At 50.7% G+C, this 18,325-nt stretch overlaps 1 long non-coding RNA gene across 1 annotated transcript in view; it reads right to left on the bottom strand.

Annotated features, from left to right (window-relative positions):
- Positions 1 to 18,325, bottom strand: part of LOC141567273 (uncharacterized) — a 53,634-nt gene continuing 35,309 nt past the window's right edge. The window contains exon 3 of the long non-coding RNA XR_012489802.1: positions 1 to 493. This is a non-coding gene — a long non-coding RNA (uncharacterized LOC141567273). The remainder of the gene's footprint in view (positions 494 to 18,325) is intronic.

The following is an 18,325-nucleotide window of genomic DNA, read 5'->3' as shown; positions in this document are numbered from 1 at the left end:
TTGAGGTTTAGACAAATTTATTGAAACATCCAGGGTGTTAGCAAAGAAATCATTCAATGGTATGTTACATTATGCCACTACCTTGAATGTATAATTTAAAAATTATAAATATATATTTCAAAAGCCTTTGGCCAAAAAAAAACAAAAACAAAAGGAGTGTCATTTAGCACATTTGTGAAAGGCCAATAAGAAATGGATTTCGAACATTAGAAAGATCAAGTCACTGAATTAAACAGCAGCAACCCCTACTAAATCTAGAACCCCACTGTATTGAAGGTGGAAGTGTCCGTGCAGAGCTAGTCATTTATTTCAGCAATCAGAAGAAGAGATGGGGCGGGCACACCTGAGGCGGCAGCGGAGCTGGCAGGACAGCAGGGTCGGGCCGGTCAGGTAAGCATGTCCCAGAGACAGCAACAACACAGGGCAGTCCAGCAGGCTGTGAGGCAGGAGGATGGGCCCAAGTCATCCCTTCTTTGGTCTTCCACCACATACACTGGAGAAGAGAGAGGCTGAGAGTGAACTGGCACAAACCCTGGGCCCTACAGAGCCCACACATCCCAGACCAAGGGGGGGGCTACAGCACCGAAAGCCACCGAGTGACGGGCGCAGCCTTTCTGACTGCAGGTGAATGGAGGAAGGCCGCTGAGCTCCTCGGCTACTTTCCCTGCTTCTCCTAGGGACACTCACCCCCAGGGAACCTGTATAGCTGCCTCGCACCAAGGCAGCCAGAGTAAGTGAGGAGTGCCCATTGCTGTCTGAGCAGAGCTGGCTAACCCAGCTTGGTTTATTAACCAGGCAGCACCTTGTCCCAGGCCCTGCAGAGAACTGGGTGGGAGTGTTTTCTCAGATACAGCTAAGCCATCTCCCAAGACTGAGAGCATAACCAAACTCTCCTGAAAGGGGGCTTTAGGCCCTCAAAGAATAACCAAGAATCTTAGTTTTTTGTACCTGGGCAATACACAGTATCATAATGTGCCCCAACCTCTAAACTTTCACACCAAGCAGTGGGAGGCAGGGATGAAAACCTGGTCACGGGGGATGGATGGCTGGAGCCTGACACTCTTGCCTTTCCTCAGAATTGAGTTGGAAATCTGAGCCCTGCCAGGACTAAGTGCTCTATTAAGAGATTTGAGTGCAAAACAAATCCACAGGTCAAGAAGGACCCCAACTACCCTTCACTCATCAGCTTACTTGTGGCCAACATCAGCCTCTTCCCGTAAGGACACACTTAACATGGCTGATGGTCAACTGTGACCTCAGAGACTCTGTGGCCACTTTTAAGAAACTTTCAAAACAACCAACATGAAACTCAGTTACAGGCATTAAGGATTTTAAACTCTTCGAAAGTTCACGAACACATGAATCTTATAAATTAAACCAGTCCTTTGGCAGTCTTCTTTCAGTTCTATTTTTGTGTATCTATTTTTATACCTCCTCTCTCTGGAGCCTGGGATAGTAGCTAGAATCGCCCGGTTAGTAGTGAGCTTCCCAAGTTCTCCCATTGTATCAACTGCCCTCCACAGAGACTTCCCCTTCCTTCTCTCTGGGCACAGGTTTCATCTCAGCTGCTTTCTTTTGGCCCCACTCAGTAACAGGCAGAGTTGTTCTGGGTCTGGTAGCCAAGACTCAGCAGGGAAGCCTAGTCCGAGGAGAAGACAGCTGCATAGTATTCTGAGGCCTGATAAGGTATGTTAGTGCCTGATTTAGTCCTAACAATAACCTCGAGCTAGATATCACCACCATTCCTATTTCACAGGTAAGGAACTCCAGGCTTTCAGAGGTTCAGTAGCTTGTTTAAGCCCACATGACCGGGCAGGATCTGGACCCAAGCCTTTGGCAAGCTAGTCGTGCCCAGGCCCACCCAGGATAGAGAAGGGACCAGGAGGAAATGGGCTCCAGGACAGTCCTCTGTCACACCGGCCAGAGTCCACCCCGCCCACTGAAGGCCTGGGCCCTCCAGACGCTGGGGTCACTGCAGCAGGAACGCCTCAGGCAGGGTGTCACTGGCCCAAGTCCCCAGTCTCTCCCCATCCTGCGTGGGCAGCGAAACCAAGGACACAATTGGCTGCAGATTCGCGAATCCCTTCCTGTATTCTCCCTGCTGGAGCACTGACTCTGCTGCCCCTGGGACAGAAAGGCCCCCTCCCTGCCGGCTCTAGATCCAGGCCTGCTTGATCCAGGCCTGAGGTGCAGCCCGAGTTTGGGGGGGCTATGTGAGAGGTGCTCCCATAACAGGACCACTCAGTCGTCACAACCCTGTGGTACGGGTATTGGGACACCTGTCTCCTTACCGCTTCCCTTCCTGTCAGAACCACTGAACCTCAGGCAGCTTAGTCAGGAAACGAAAATGTCCCTGTCTTGCATCTCTTATCACCTTTCTCGTTTATTCCAGTTTGTCCTTGCCAGGGCGTATTTCACATGACACAGTCCAAAACCTGGGGCAATAGGGACTTGGAGCTCATTACTCCCACACAGGTGCCTGCAGAGGTTAGTCAGTCAGTCTGGCTACAGACCAGGGGACTTCAGACAGAGGCCGCCTCAGCCGTGACAGCTTGTTCGTGCTGGACATGCCTTCGAAACCCCAGTCAGTTATTTCCTGGAGCACCAAGTCTTCCAAAGCCCTATGACTTTTTCCTTTCCAGTAGCTGAGGACAGAACCTCTGCCCCCAAACTGGTGAGAAGATGAGGGGTGGAGGGGTAGGTCTGGAGGTAAGAGTGACTTGTGCTTTCCTTGCTTTTCAGTCACCCAAAGCAGGGTGACTGGCCCAGGAGAAAGCACTGAGGACGGCCTCACAGCTCCTCATGGCACCCACTGTGGGGCCTAGAAATGGCGTAGTTCACAACTGTATCTTCCTACCGTGTTTCCCCGAAAATAAGACCGGGTCTTATATTAATTTTTGCTCCAAAAGACACATTCGGGCATGTTTTCAGGTGATGTCTTATTTTTTCATGTACAACAATCTACATTTATTCAAATACAGTCATGTCATCTTCTGGAACATCGTCATAATGTACTAAATGCGTCCGTCTGGCTGATGTCTTAACCGGGGCTTATTTTCAGGAAACACGGTAGATGCCCTCCCTACCTGGAGGGTCAGAGGTCCTGCCCTGAGCTGCATGGCTCAGTCGGCCCCAGGATACCACCCTACCCCAGGGGCCACCGCTCACCTTTCACTTTGCCACCTGTCCCATCTCTGCCACCCAGTGGGTGAATCTGAGAGCTCCTACACTGCCCATGCTGCCTGAGTCCCGGGCATGTCACCCTCCCTGGGTACTTGAAGCCAGGGGACCTGTGTACCCTGAAGCTTCACTCGCAGTACTGGTTACCGACAGGAGCTGAGGCAGAGGTGATCCCAGTGGGTGATGCCCACCTGGGCCTGCCTGGCCACTGGCCTCTTCTGGCAAGCAGGGCATAAACGGGCAGAACCATGGTTATGTAAGATGGGTGAACAGTATACAAAAACTAGACCATCTCTGCAACTCTTCTGTACGTCTAAAGTTATTTCAAAATAAAAGGTTTAAAAAGGGGGGAAAGAGGAGGGGCCGAAGAGCAATGGGTGGGGGTGAGTGCAGGCACTGCCTTTCTGGGCTGCTCAGCCTTCGGTGCCCACCCAGGTGGGGAGAGTTCTGGTGCTGATCAGGTTGAGGTCCTTCTTGGAGATGAAGTGCCCCCCCGACCCCATGGCCAGCCTGGGGCCAGGGGCAGGGCGTCACAGGCGGGTTTATATACACACCAGCCAAAAGGCCCACCCTCCTGTTCACTGTCTAGCGTCTCATCTCAGTAGCCAAGACCACCCTAATCAGCCAGTGCGAGGTACTTGTGCCCTGGCCCCAGGCACACAGGGATTCTATTCCCAGAAAACTACAGATGAATTGGAGATCAGGTCTAGGGGACCCTTTACCGGCTTGTGTCTCTTGCCCCCAAACAGCCCTTTGGCACCAGCCCTCACTGTTGTCAGCCTCAGCCCAGGGTAGGGCCTGCAGGGGAGCTGGTACTCAGAGCTTTGCCTCATGAATCCAAGTGCAGCAGAGAGAGAGTGAGTGGCGGCTGGGGAAGTGCAGGGAGGGGTGTAGGAGCTACAGGTGTGACCCAGAGGCCCCGACGGTCAGAAAGGCTCTGGCAGAGGAAGATAGATGGGAGATGCTTGGAGGCATACAGCCCCCTGTGCCCAACTGCCTGCCCACCAGGCCCTGGGGTCTTCTCCAGGGCCACCAGCCTGTCCTCTAGGGCCACCAGTCCACTATAGCCTAGCCCACCAGACACATCAGCCAACAGTCCCAAGGCCCAGGGCTGCCATTCACAAAACCTGGTCTGGCCCAGCAATTGGCCAGTGGAGTTCCAGGACACCCAGGGGCCAGGGCAGAGATGACTTGCAAGAAATGTGAGCAGAGGCCTTCTTAGCTGAAGGCTCCAATTCCTCAGTCAGCCCTTTCCTGGAATCTGAAACCTTTACTTGCTCAGCTCAGTTTTAATGATTAATCAGGTGCTGGTAATGGGCCCTTATTAGGCCCTTGCATCTGTACACAGTTATAACGCAGGAGGGCTAATAATGAGAAGCAAATAAAAAGCCTGGGCCTCCTAGAGAGTTCTGAGACTTTCTTGCTCCAGGAATTAAGAAGCCACCTTGGGCTGTCACAGCCCCGCCCAGTGATAGCACCCAGGGCTGATCTTCATTTTGCTAAGACCACCACAGCCACGCACCTAGGAAGCACCCAGATAACAGCGTTGCCAGAGGCAGCAGGCCTGTAGCCTGCTCACCCAGCTGCCCTCAGCCCACCTTGAGCATCTAGGCCAACAGAAGCAGCCCAGCCTGCCCCTTCGATCAGAGGATGCCGGGGACAGCCCTCCTGCTGTTCAGACCAAGAGGCAGGAAGGGAGGGGAAATCTTGAAGCATTTGGGAACTAAGCAGGATCTCAAGATCGCGGCCGGGCAGGTCCTGTCCCTTCCATGCCAGCCAGAGGAGGGTGCACAACTGGCTGAAGACTCTTCAGCTTTCGCTGGACGTGCATGTGCAGTGGGGTCATTTTATTACCCATATCCCGGGGCGGCCCTGGTCAGAAAAGATGTCCTAAAGGCAGTGCCACTGTGTCACCTGCTCATCAGGTAAGTGTGCTGAGGGCGAGAGTGATGGGAGAAAGGGTAGCCAGGAATAGAGGCGACAGAGAGTGTAGTTTTTTTCTCTGGAGGCTGGGGAGGAGAGGCAGGAGAGCTCAGGAAATCTTCCACTGTCCTCTTCCTCCACAGGGAGGCGGGACGTGGGCTGGCGGCACTGGCACAGCTTCGGCCCAGGCTCTGCAGCAGCCGCTGCCTTTGCTTGCCAAGTTCGGGGCCTCCCGGGCCTCCCGGGACAGGCCTGTCCTGCTCCTCACGCCTCTCGCAGCTCCACCTTGGCCTCATGGTCTCTTCTGTTGAGCTGTGCGTTAGGGAAGGCCACGTCTCCCAAGTCTGTCCCTCTCCCTGCTTCAGTGTCCTAAGATACCCACTCTAAGGTAGAACAGCCAAGCGGGTCACCTGCTTGCTGACGTGTCACTGATCAGCTATTCAGCCCTCTCCAGACAGTGAGTGGTGTGGAAGGGGTGTGGGTCCCTGTTCTGAGATCTCCAGAAGTGCAGCTGTCACTACTCTGTGAGGGACGCAGCCGCTAGACAAAACCAAGCAGCTGTCTCATCCAACACCAAAAATGAAACTGATGAGAGTTCCCAGGCCTGTCTCACCCAGAGCGTCCAGAGGACGCATGGGACCCAGTCACCCCCGGCCAGCTTGCACTTGAGCCCTGTCCTATGAAGAGTAGACTTGATAGCAAAATTTTTCACAAACAACAAAACCAGTTAAGTGCACTTGGACACCTTGTGCCCGTCTGATAAGCAGGACTGCACGGCCACCACTCCTATGACCCTACCCTTGGGCTAGACCGGCGGGCGCTACTAGGACAGGGTTGGTTGTAGACCCTGGAACAACTGAGATCATCTTAGATGGTAGAACTGCAGGTGAAACCGCCTTGGGGATCACAGTGGCCACTCATTTTTTAGTAGCAAGAGGATGCTGATCTTAAAGTAGGGAAGTAACTTGACTGAGGTCGCACAGTGAATCAAAGGCAGGTCCCAGCTTGTTATGCAACCCTCCCGCCTCCTGGTCCAGTGCGCTCTGCACATCCAGATGAGGCTCACTTCAAATCAGACCGGGGCCCACCTCTGTGGCCATGTATGGAGGGGTGAAAGGCCTCACCCTGCTCCAGAGTGGCCCCCAGAGAGTCAGGGCCCATTACCTCACAATGACCTGGTGCAGCAGTAAAGCGGGAGGCAGTGAATTTCAGGGTGCCTCCTGGCAGCCCCTCAGCACTCTCCAGGCAGGCGACTGAAGGTGCTAGCCCAGTACAAGGCACCCCCTGGGGGAGGAGGGGTGGCTGGACCCGCCCCATCAAGAGATCTACGTCAGACCTTCCTTCATTGTCTAAAGACAGCAGCTATGTACATAGGCTCTGGAGGGGTGCTGCCCAAGTTCCAGAGCTGAGACTGCCAACGACAGGTTGTGTGACTCTGAACACGGCCCTGTGTCCCAGTTCCTCTCACTTGCAAAGGTGGGGGTGGGGGGGTGGGGTGGGGGAGAGTAGTGCCTAAGAGCCTATGTTTTGTGACAAAAACAAGACAGTGTAAAGTGCTTGGCTCAGGGCCTGGCATAAAGTGAAGGAGGAAGGACTTAATAACTAGGAGCCACAGTGTGATGACATCCTACAGGAGAAACCACCAGAAATCTGTTTTCTTCTTCTGGGTCTGTGTGCAGGGAGGGCTTCCTTTAATCAATTCATACTCAGGTTGGTATTTGTACGTGTGGTCCCACATCATCACAGGACCACAGAAGTGGAGGAGCTGGCAGTCCACACTGAGCACAGCTGCCCACAGGTACCCAGGGGAGAGGCTGTGTGTGCTGGGGGCTAGGGACGCAGTTGAGACCCCCCAGAGACTGGAGAAGTGGAATGTTTAGAAACATCCAGTTCCTTAGCTAAAGGGAGAGTACGGAAACCCTCCCTCGGCTGAGCAGCTGCCTGGGTGTGCGGAGGCCCTGGCTCTCCAGATCACACAGCCACGGAGGCCTGCGGGAAGAACAGGCTGTGAAACACGGAGAGAATGGGCAAATGGTCAGCCCACAGCTGGATCTCAGAAATGCCAGAAGGACTGGTGGCCTCGTTCATTCAATCTCAGGAAAGGGACTTAATTCTCTGGGACAAGAATGTGTCTTTAGAGAGGCAGCTCTCTCCATTCGTTTTTCAGTCTAGGAAAAAATACAGAAATGGGGCAAGGGAGCCACGGCATTTTCTGTCCATGGTCACAGAATATTCAAATGAAAGGACCATCCTCCTCCTCCCACCTCCCCAATGGAGAGGCTGCACAAGTGCACGTCACTCTCCTCATGTGACACTCAACGCAGGGCTGGGAGCTGACCAAAGATAACCCTCCAGTAAAGACCATGACACTACTCTACAAGTGGGAAGGGGAACTCGCCCCCCTTAAATAACAGAAAATAAGGGATTTTCCCCCACCAACAAAAGAAGAGGTCAAAACCAGGGCCCACCTCCCTGCTACCGACTTGGGAGGCAGGCAGACCTGAGCTGGGTCCTGGCTCTGTTCTTCCATTGCTGGGTCACCTCACGTAAGTCACTTGGAGCCACCTGCTTCCTCCTCTCTAGGAGGGAAAGGCAGTTGTGGAAGCTGCTGCCTTAGATAACATGGGGAAAATGATGAGCACGAAGGCTGGTATCACTAAGACAGGTCAAGAAGAGAATGATGTCCATGTGTAAACAGGAGAATTGCATCATGGGGATTCTTAAATAATAAGATCATATAGTGCCTTTCACGCATTATTCTTCATAACTTGATAGACACTCCACTGTTTATGTCCATAGAACTAAAGAGCTGAGGTGCCAGCCGTTCTGATGTGGCATCTACGTGTGATTGCTGGCCCGGCAGCAAGCACCCAGGCCCAGAGCAGGGACCCACACATCCAGACACGCTTGCTGCAAGCTGACAGGAGGGCTGAATAGTTTGGGGTGGGGGGCTCTATTCACATGAGTTTATCAAATGAAAGACTTGCAGATAATTTCAGTTTTTTGTCAATCTGAGGAGAAAACCAAGAGCCTCATGCTGGCAAGAGTAGAAAATAAGCCACGGAAAGGCAGCCTCATGGTTTGCTAAGGTGACAGCCCCACTTCTGTTGCACAGACTTGACTGAATAATCTCATTCTCATTCGATAAACCTAGAAGGGAAGAGACACCTCGGAATAGCCCATGTTTCTCATTTAGTTTGGAAAGCAGCCACTTCTTTTCGCCTGAAGTCAGCTACGAGACGGGGGAGGGATGGAAGGGCAATGACGGCAGGAGCACACGGGACAGAAAACACGCAATAGGCCATTCATTACTCGACACCGCATTCTTCCACTGGAGGTCTGACTGGACCATTGCCTCAGACAGACCAGAGCTGGGACAGTGTCACTAAAGATCAATGGGGACGGGGCCAGCAAGTATAAGAAGCCTGATGCCATGGGTGACATTACTAAGCAGAAAGGAGGAAGCAATTGTGTCATGTATATATTTCTCATGCAGCATTTGGAGAAATAAGTATGAGTGGGGCTGCCATGCCAGCCAGCAGAAATGAAGGGACATCTAGAGAGCTCTGATCACGCCCAGTCCACGGCAGTTCTGTGAGCCGCTAATGGCTGGCCTACGGGGCCCGGTCTTGTTCACAGCCTGCCCAGAAGTGAGGCTCAAGGAGACCGAGGCTGGCTGACCTGACCCGGAGCATGGCCTGGCCCACAAGCCCCTCAACTGGCTGGTCATCTCTTCATGGCTGTTCCTACCCAATGTGTAGACCACACCTCATTTACTGTCAAACTTCAGACACCAACGTAATCAGTCAAGCTGGGGGTTTAACTCTGGAATAATCGCAACATAGCAAAGGAAGGAGCAGTACAGCCTGCGTCAGTAAAGGTTATGGCACATGGGAGCGGGCAAGCGAGCGAGCCGGCAATCCCACTGACATACCCACCCATCAGGCCCCACAATCACCTACGAATTTAACCCAATTCTAATCAAAATTCTAGCAGTATGTTTTGTAGATAAACTGATTCTAAAATTCATGGAAAGGCAAGAGAACTAGAATAAAACAATTTTGAAAAAGAATCAAGTTGGAGGAATCACACTACCTTATTTTAAGATTTACTATAAAGCTACACTAACGACAGTTACGGTGTTTGGCAAAAGTACTGACGCAGATCAAAGGAACAGAATTGAGAGAAAAGTAACAGGCGCACATGAAGATGGTCAGCTGATATTTGACAAATACGCAAAAGCAATTCAATGGAGAGAGTTCTCAAACACTGAAAACTTGGGCATGCAAAAAACTAAAAACCATTTTAAACCTTCATATTTTATATAAAAATTAACCCAAAATGGATCATAGATTTAAATGTAAAACATAGAGCTATAAAACTTTTAGAAGAAAACAGGAGAGAATCTTCATGACCTGGGGTTAGGCCAGGAGTTCTCAGACCTGATACCAAAAGCACGCTCTAGAAAAAAAGATAAATTGGATTTAATCAAAATGTTAAACTTTTGCTCTGTGGAAGACACTGTTAAGGGCATAACAGCCAAAGGATTTATATGTAGAATATCTAGACTTAAAGCTCCGCAATAAGAAAACAACTCAATTTAAAAGTAGGCAAAACACTTGAACAGACATTTCACCAAAGAGGACATAAGGAGGGCACATAAATACATGACATCATTAACCATTTATAAAATGCAAATTAAAACCACAGTGAGATACCACTATTCTATCAGAATGGCTAAAATGAAAAAATACAATATCAAGTACTGGTGAGGATACAGAGCAACCGGAACTCTCATTCATTGCTGATGGGAATGCAAAATGGTACAGCGACTGGGAAAAACAGTAGCAGTTTTTTAAACATACACTTAATCATATACAGAAATCCCACTCCTGGGTATTCCATTCCCCTTAGAGAAATGAAAACTTAACGTTCACACAAAAACCTGCACATAAATTTATAATCACCAAAAAGTGGAAACAACTCAGCAGCCAAGTACCCACCAGACCTTCACAACAGACACTGATGATCTCGCCTGTTAGGCAGTTTCCTAGAGGGACGTTCCAGGGCAAATGCCATCCAGCTCGAATAGCCCGTGGCCGAATGTACTGGAAAATCCAGAAAGACCAAAGGCTTTCAAATGTATTCCTCCGGTCACCGGGAGGTTCCATAGAAAGGTAGGGGTGGTCCCTCTTTGCCTCAACCGCAATTCCATAGTATCTCCTTCCCACACGGAGTTGTATGTAAAGTTCCTTTAGAAAAGATTTATATGAGAAAAATCTGAAAATTATCTGAAATGGTGGTCATGAAGGATCTATACTGTTGCTGCTGTTCAGAAGGGCCACCCCACATCATGGATGGCCATATACTTGGTTATCTACATGCTGGACCCTCCAACAACCAAACACCCCAGGGGACACATTCTGCTTGAGGAGCAATATCTTCTCTGTCTAGGTTCAAAGTTGCGTGACATTAGCCTTCCTTAGCATCTGGCCTTTCTGGAACGTGATGTTTTGTTGCATGCTTCTCTTCAGTTTAGCAGGGATTCCTCGCCTCCATGCCCAGCTGGTTCTTTGCACCTCTGAGCTCATCTCTTCCATGCCTACACAAATGTCTGCCTTCCTCCAGGCCTGAGGAGCCCTGTCTTCTTGTCCCAGCAGTCTTATCTTTCCCTCTATTGGTGTCCTTCCCAGAATAGGACCTGGAGAGAAGTCCACCCCTCAGTGACAATAGTGTGGCTAAGTCCAATGGACATTTCTGAGTTTTACCTTAACCTGACCTCCCAGCAACATTCAATGCTCCTGATCACTCCCTCTTCTTAATATAAATTCTCTGTACTTTCAAGACACCCCATTCCCCTGGTTTTCCATCTCCAACTCCTTTGCAGGTCAGTTTTCCTTAAAGCTCAGTCGCCCGACATTGCCACCTTTTCCCTCCTTATTTCTACCCAAATTAATTTTATTCACTTCCACAGTGCCAGTTACCACCAATATGCCAATGTGTTCCATATTTATATCTCTAGGCCAACCTCTCCTCCCTGTTCCAGGTGTATATATACAACTGCTTATGTGACGTCTCCACTTGAATGTCTCATAGACACTTTGACACCTCAATCTAATTTGTTTAGAGCTCAACTTGATTTTCTTCCTCCCAACCAAACATTGGTATGTTTCCTTGTTCCCAACCTTCACAAACACCACCACCATGCATCTAGTTCCAGTCAGAAGCCCAGGAGTCATCCTCGACTCTCCCTTTCTTCTTCAATCGCTATATCCAATCCATCACCAAGTCCTGTTGATTTTACTTCCCAAATATCTCAAATGCATTCATGTCTCTCCACCACCACTATGTGAACTTGAGCCCCTGCCAAACCATTCTCTGCATGGAAGCCACAGGGATCTCTTAAAAATCTAATTTGATCACATCAGCCCTTTGCTTGAAATCCTTCAATGGCTTCCCACCACTCACAGGACAAAAACCAAAATCTCTTTCTTGCGCCTGCCTATCTCTCATCTACTTCCAACACCCCATTAATCTCTGCCACACCAATTTCCCCTCCTAGTTTCTTAAACGAGCCATGTGCTCTCCTGCCATTGGGCCCTCACACCTGTTCTTCCAACAACCATTTGCCTATTAATGCATATTCATCTTTTAGGTCCCTCCCAGACTGTGCAAGATGGTCCCTCTTTTTATGTTTTCACAGCAATTACATCTCTTCATAGGAAAGTAGACTATCAATTATTATCTGTGGGATTATTTAATGTCTTCCCCCCCCCCCAGAGTGTAAGCCCCATGAGGGCAGGAACGGGGTCTGTTCTGTGTGGTCCATCATGTAACACATTGGAGCTGTTCAGCGTTCACTGAATGTGGGTCCTTATAGACTGAGGGTGGTTCCCCGGGAGAAAGCACAGGGCAAATCAAAGAACTCCTACAGTTTAGGGCACCCCAAGACAATGCTGTAATAAACTGGGTTACAGTCTTCTAATCTGTGACCCACTGGAGTGAAGAAATGATTTTCACCAAAAATGTAATATTTTAAACAAAGAATTCATTCACGATAGCATTAAAATATATAATGTGCCTCAGAACAAATCCAATTTTAAAACCAACAAAGGATATGCAAAAGCTGTGTGAAGAAAACGACTTTATTTAAGGACATAAAAGACAAAAATAAATGGACAGGAAGACAATCCCATAAATACGTCAATTCTTTCCCCAATTACTCGTAAGTTACACGCCATTCCAGTTAAAGCCAAACATGGCAGTTTTCCATAGAAATGGACACACTCATCCTAAAATCCAGATTAAAGAGTGAAAGGCCAAGAAGAGCCAAGAAAATTCTGAAGAAGAAAAACAGGTGTGTGTGTGCACGTGTGGGGTGGATGGTCAGCATATCAGACCCGGGTTTAGCGAGCCCATTCCTATCTGGGAGCCTGGTATATGACAGCTCATGTCAAATCAGTGGGGAAAGGGTGACCTAAACATTAAGCGGTATTGGAGCTACCAAAATGGAAAAAGTGAAAACCGTATCCTACACCATGATCCAAAGTATATTTAGGCAGACTGGGAAGTCTATGTGAAAAAAATTTGAGTAAGAAAATATAGGCTTATCTTTATGATCTTGGAATGGAAAATGATTTTTCATGACTAAAATACACAAAGCATGAGGGAAAGACTGATACACATGACATTTAAAAACGTTCATACTCGAAAATATAAGAAAGGTTAAGAGATAGGGAGAAGATATTTGCAAGTCTATAAAAGTGACAATTGGTGTGTGGAATCTTTAAAGATCTACAAATCAAGAAGAAAAACAGGTTAAAAAAAAGGGGGGGGCTAAGAATACAGAGGGTGCCAAAAAAATGTACATACATTTTAAGAAAGGAAAACTATTAAAATTGTAATATTCAACATATCCCCATAACAAAAGATACATACAAGTCACGTCTGACTTCTGCAATTACAAGAGATGCTCAAAGTGGTTACCATCAGCTTCCAGACACTTCTGATTACAGTGAACTACTGCTTGAGCCACGTTGACCAAAGTGTCCACTTGTATACATTTTTTGGGCACCCCCGGTATATACAAGCATTTCACAAAATTTATAAAAGCAAATCACCAAAAATGTATATTTTTATGTTCAAGGTCACTAGTCATCAGAGAAGGTAAATTAGAATAGTGAGATACTATTTCACACCTCTCACAGGTGCTAAAATCTAGAAGTCTGTAGATTAGGTATTTTTCAAAGACAGCAAAAATGGAAACTGTGCAGCACTAGTTGTTTATTCCGGTTACAGGAGGCAGCGTGCCTGGAGAGAACACCTGGGTCTTGGCTGCTCATTCCAGGTTCTCCAGGAGGCAGCAGCAGCAGAGAGCAGCCCAGCACGCAGCCAGGGCCGCCTGACACCCAGTGTCGTCCTTCTTCCTTTCCTGTTCCACCACGTACACTGGGAGCAGGGGAGGGGCAGGGAGAGAGAGACCCAGTCAGCGGGGAGTAGGAGCCCAGCAGCCCATGCTGGAGCCCTTAGCACATAATCGCAGGCGGGAGCGCGCCTTCCTGGTTCCACGCTCCATGCCCATGCCAGTGTCTGGCACAGCGGTTCCTGAGGTGTGAACGAAGGTGACATCTGCTGCGTCAGACCACTGTGTCCTGTCACCCCCCCCTCCCCCAAGCCGACTGGGAAACCCAGCCCAGCACCTTACTTGCTGCTCGTCCACAGTGACCCAGGTTGCAGCGAGTGCCGCCCTGCAGCCTGATGTGGCAGACACTGGCTGAAAGCTTTAGACATTATCTCATTTAATCCTCACAACAGCTTCGTGTTCCTACAACTCACAGACACTTCGCAGGAGTGTGAACTGGTAGAACCCCTTGGAAAGAGAACTGGGGTGGGGGTACACACCACTTTGACCCAGAAAATGTGTAACTAGGATTTTTCAACAGAAATAATTCTGGTGTTCAAAGATATGTGTACACTGATTGCTGCTGTATCAAAATAACCCCAAACTAGTAGCATTAACTGCAATGTCTGTCAACTGGAGACCAATTAGCTAAATGCAACATCACAGAATACAACAGCCATTAAAAAGGACTAGGTGGCTCTTCCATGTTGCCAAGAAATTAAGCGAGGGATTGAAGCAAGGTACATAGCAGTGCTGTTTGTATAATGAAAAGGATACACACACAAACATAAACACACACAGTTTCTGAAAGAACACAAGAAACTTAGAGGTCAGAGTGTGGAGCGCGGTAGGGGCTTTTACTTTGCATTTGCTTTCCGTTTTTCTCAAATCCAGGACTGTCCTATTCCAAGGCCATGCTCAAAGCTGCTCCTCTGCTGTCACTGCTGGGGTCCTGCCGGCAGGAGAGGGGGGTCTGTCCGGTTCTAACCCACCTTGCACCTCTTCTAGCCTCTGCCACAGTATTAGCTTCAGGGGTTGTGGGGGCAGCTGGCATTGCCTGACCTGCGCTCCCTGGTGGCACTGGCCTCAGTCCTGGACTGCCTCCCCGTGTCACTGTTACCTAGACAACGGCCTCGGCCCAACTCCACCTAACCTGTGCTCCCAGTAATTCTTGCTCCTCTCATAGCCTGACCTGGCCCCTGTGGCCCTAGTTCCACCTATCAAATGTGCCCTCAATGCAATTCTAACTCCGTCAGGCCTTGTTGACTCTTTCAGCCCCAGGCAAACGCTGGGTTTCCTGCCGGGTGCAGCATCTATATCAAACCATGCTTTTCTCTCCAGCTCGGAGCCCAGAGCGCCCCTGCACTGGTGCAGTTCCTAAGGCTGAGCCCCATGTGGCAGAAACACACACCCCACCCCCACCCATGCCAGGTCCCAAACAGCCCACTGCCAAGGTTCCTTCAGCATTTACTTCCTTGCCAGCAACACCAGCTGATGGCATTTCAGAATTGACCAAACCAGCCCAGCCTCTTCCCCTCTTCCCCTTTGGGTTCAGGTTTAGGCAGGCAGCCGGTCCTGGAGAAAGAGGGCGCCAAGGAGCAAGCACAGTCAGTCTCTGTGTCTGCACACCTCAGGCTGCCACGGTCTTCCAGGGGTCATCTTCAGCTCCCTCCCCAGCCCCCAGCTCTCCTCTCTCTGCTCACCCGAGGGCGTGAGGGCCAACCTCATGTGCTTCCCCTTACTTCCCCAGCGGGGCCCCTCCGTTCACGGCGCCCCACACTGCTGCTATCCACCCTGCCAGCCTGTCACCTCAGCAGTACCCACACCAGGAACGCCAGTGCCGACTCATTGGACCCTGAAGGTCGTGCCCACCCCACCACTGGCAGCATTCACTGGGCTCATCGTCTCCTTCATCCTGGAAACACCCCTGCCACATTTCTTCTCTGCCTCGGGGGCCCTCCGACACCACCCTGGATTGCGGGGACATGGGACTCCTCAGCCCAGACGCCTGCCTGCTGCTCCTAAACGCAGCCTTCGTTCTTTTTTCTTCTTCATCATCAGACTGGAGTCTGTAAGGTCTTGCACATCCACAGGCAGAGAACTCACTGTGGTCCCATTTATAGAGGAGGCAACTGCATGAGAGAGGGCGACATGGTCTGTGCAGAATCATCTAGAAGGGAACATCGCGTGTTGATTTCCTGACTCCCTAAGCAGCACACTCCCACTGTTCTAAACTTAACTGCCCATCATGTCACTCCTTTGCTCAAGAACATCCAGGCTCCTCCTCCTACAGCACTTTTCCCCTGGCCACCTAGACTGTTCAGTCAGACTGCGTGGAAGCCATCATCTGTCTGGCTGTGTTCAGCAGCCCTGCTGCCTAGCCCTACCCGTAGGGGCCTCAGGCCCCTCAGGCCAAATCCCCTTGCTTTTGCCACACCTGGATGGACCTACCTGCCCCCGCAGAGAAGGCTGCTTCTCAGCACAGCACAGCTCAGCCCTGACTCAGCCGGCCTCATACAGCCCACCTCCTGTCAGGAGACCTTTGAGTGCTCTTTGGGAAGTGAGGCCCATGCCTCCTTTTCAAGAGTCAGAGAACCCAATTCTAGGCACATGCACAGTGGGAAGGCTAGTACTTGGCTGACTAATAATCCAAAGAAAGCATTAATTTTATGTGCTGAAATTCCTCTGGGCTGCAAGCACTGAGACCTGCAGTTGGAGGTTGCAGAACTGGCCTCTGTGGAAAGCTGGGTGAGGGCAGCTTTGCTGTGAGGAGGCAGGAGCCCACTTAGGGCTGTATTCACAGAGCAGAGACAGGGCTGATGTGAACCCCCAGCAGTTCTGACAGCTGGAGCAGGCAAGGTACGCATCAGCCCCTGCACCTGTGCAAGGGCAGGAGGTGAAGGTCATTTGCGACAGTGCACTTTATGCCCACCCCTGCAATGCACAAGATGAGCCACAGGGGGCACTAAACTCTGTTCTCAGGAAGCTCTGTCCCATTTCCCCAGCCTCCACCTCCCCAAAGCTGGCCCCAGCTGGGCCAGCATCTCTTCCCAGGAGCCCCAGGTTCAGCAGGAAGTGGGTGGGTGGGTGTAGGTGGAGTAGGCAGCCGGTTCTCATGCGATTCTGGAGAGAAGCAGGGAAGGAACCCTCCCTACCTGATGTCGTCACTCCCAGCCAGTTCCCAATTCCCAGACACTCTGTTCCAATTTAGTGGGACAAACCACAATTGGGATTTCAGAACAGAGATTTTAATAAGACATACTAATTGGATTTAAATATAGGCTCATCTACTCATTGGCCACGTAACCTTGGGCAGGTGACAACCTCTCTTTGCCTCAGTTTCCTTTACTGTAAAATAGGGGTAAAATGAGTAATCTATACCCCACAGGGTGCTGGGAAAATGAAGAGATCAGGCATGTAAAATACTGAGCAGAGCCTCGCACATTGTAAAGCATTCAATAAATGTTCATTGATGTTATTACTGTTATTCAACGACGACGATGCCCCGTCAGGCAGACCCCTCCCGACTGAGTAAAGAGCGGGTCTCTGGTGGACAGATTTAGACAGGCAGAGAGAAGGGGGGTGCTCATGGGACTCTGGGGAGAAGCCTGAGAAATAAACAAGAGGCTGGAGGTGTGGAGGAGGTAACAGAGGGCCAGCCTGAGGGGGCAGGTGGACAGAGCCAGGCCCCATCTCCAGCAGACGCACGATGGGAGGACGTAAGAATGCTGGAAGGGCAACTGCCAGGATCTCAAGGCTCTGCCCTCCCCCCAACAGACACAGTCCCTGCCACTTTCCTTTGGCTTCAACCGACCACATGGCATCAGAACCCAGGTTCAGAGTCGGGGGACATGGTCACATCTTTGAGAAGTATGAGTCTAGGAAGCTCGGGCGGGGCCCAGGACAGAGCAGCTTCCTGGGGCAGGGGACAGGGAGCTGATATATGGAGCCTGGGACAGAAGAGGGACCTGGCTAACATGAGAACAAACAGGACAGCAGCACAGGGGCTGTGACCCAAGGGCCACAGACGGAGCTGTATCCTGACCAGCAGGCCTACGCCTAGTGACGACCCCCCATCCACTGAAGGCCCGGGCTCCCCGGGCTCTGTGGCCACCCACCCCAGCAGGAAACCACACAGTGGGTGTCACAGGCACCTGCCCAGACCAGCTGCCAGCCCTTAGCATTCCCAGAAGGACAGTGACACCTGTGAGCAGCCCACTTCCAGCATCTGGCTATGCGCCCCTCCAACAGCCTCTTCCTTCTCTCCCCGCAGGAGGAACTGCTCGCCGGCCCCGGGGCAGAAGTCACCCCTCTCTTCCATGTCAGCTCCAGGAATAGCTGCCTTGTTCATCAGGGAGCGCCTCCCAGGGTTTAGGCCAGAGACCTCGCTGGAGGTTGGGTTACTGCGTGAAAGGTTCTTCCACACCCCGCACAGATCTTTCTGATCCTCCGAGAAGCATCTGACCTGTTGTCTGACAAATTCCTCCCCTCATCCTCCAACATCTAAAACAAACTCCAAAAAGGCCCTAACTAGACCAGGAGTCCCTCAAGCACAGGGCACAGGTCTTCTCCTTGAGCTGCCTGCCCCCAGGGCCCGGACATGGAGGGCAGCCCGGGGTGGACAGGAACTCGGGGCACGCAGTGCCAGGGTCCCTGCCTCATCACAAGGGCTGCAGGGCCCACGACCTAGGTCCTCACCATGCATGGGCTCCAAGCCTACCCGGGCACTGGTGATTATTCTTGGCGTCCTTGGCTATGCAGAAGAGGTTTGAGTTGGCTCATTTGTGGGTTCGGAGCATTTCTAATAAGAAACCATATGCC

This window comes from Rhinolophus sinicus, linkage group LG10, assembly GCF_036562045.2.
Source record: "Rhinolophus sinicus isolate RSC01 linkage group LG10, ASM3656204v1, whole genome shotgun sequence".
Classification (NCBI taxonomy): Eukaryota; Metazoa; Chordata; class Mammalia; order Chiroptera; family Rhinolophidae; genus Rhinolophus; species Rhinolophus sinicus.
This window is presented reverse-complemented; position numbering and strand designations above follow the sequence as displayed.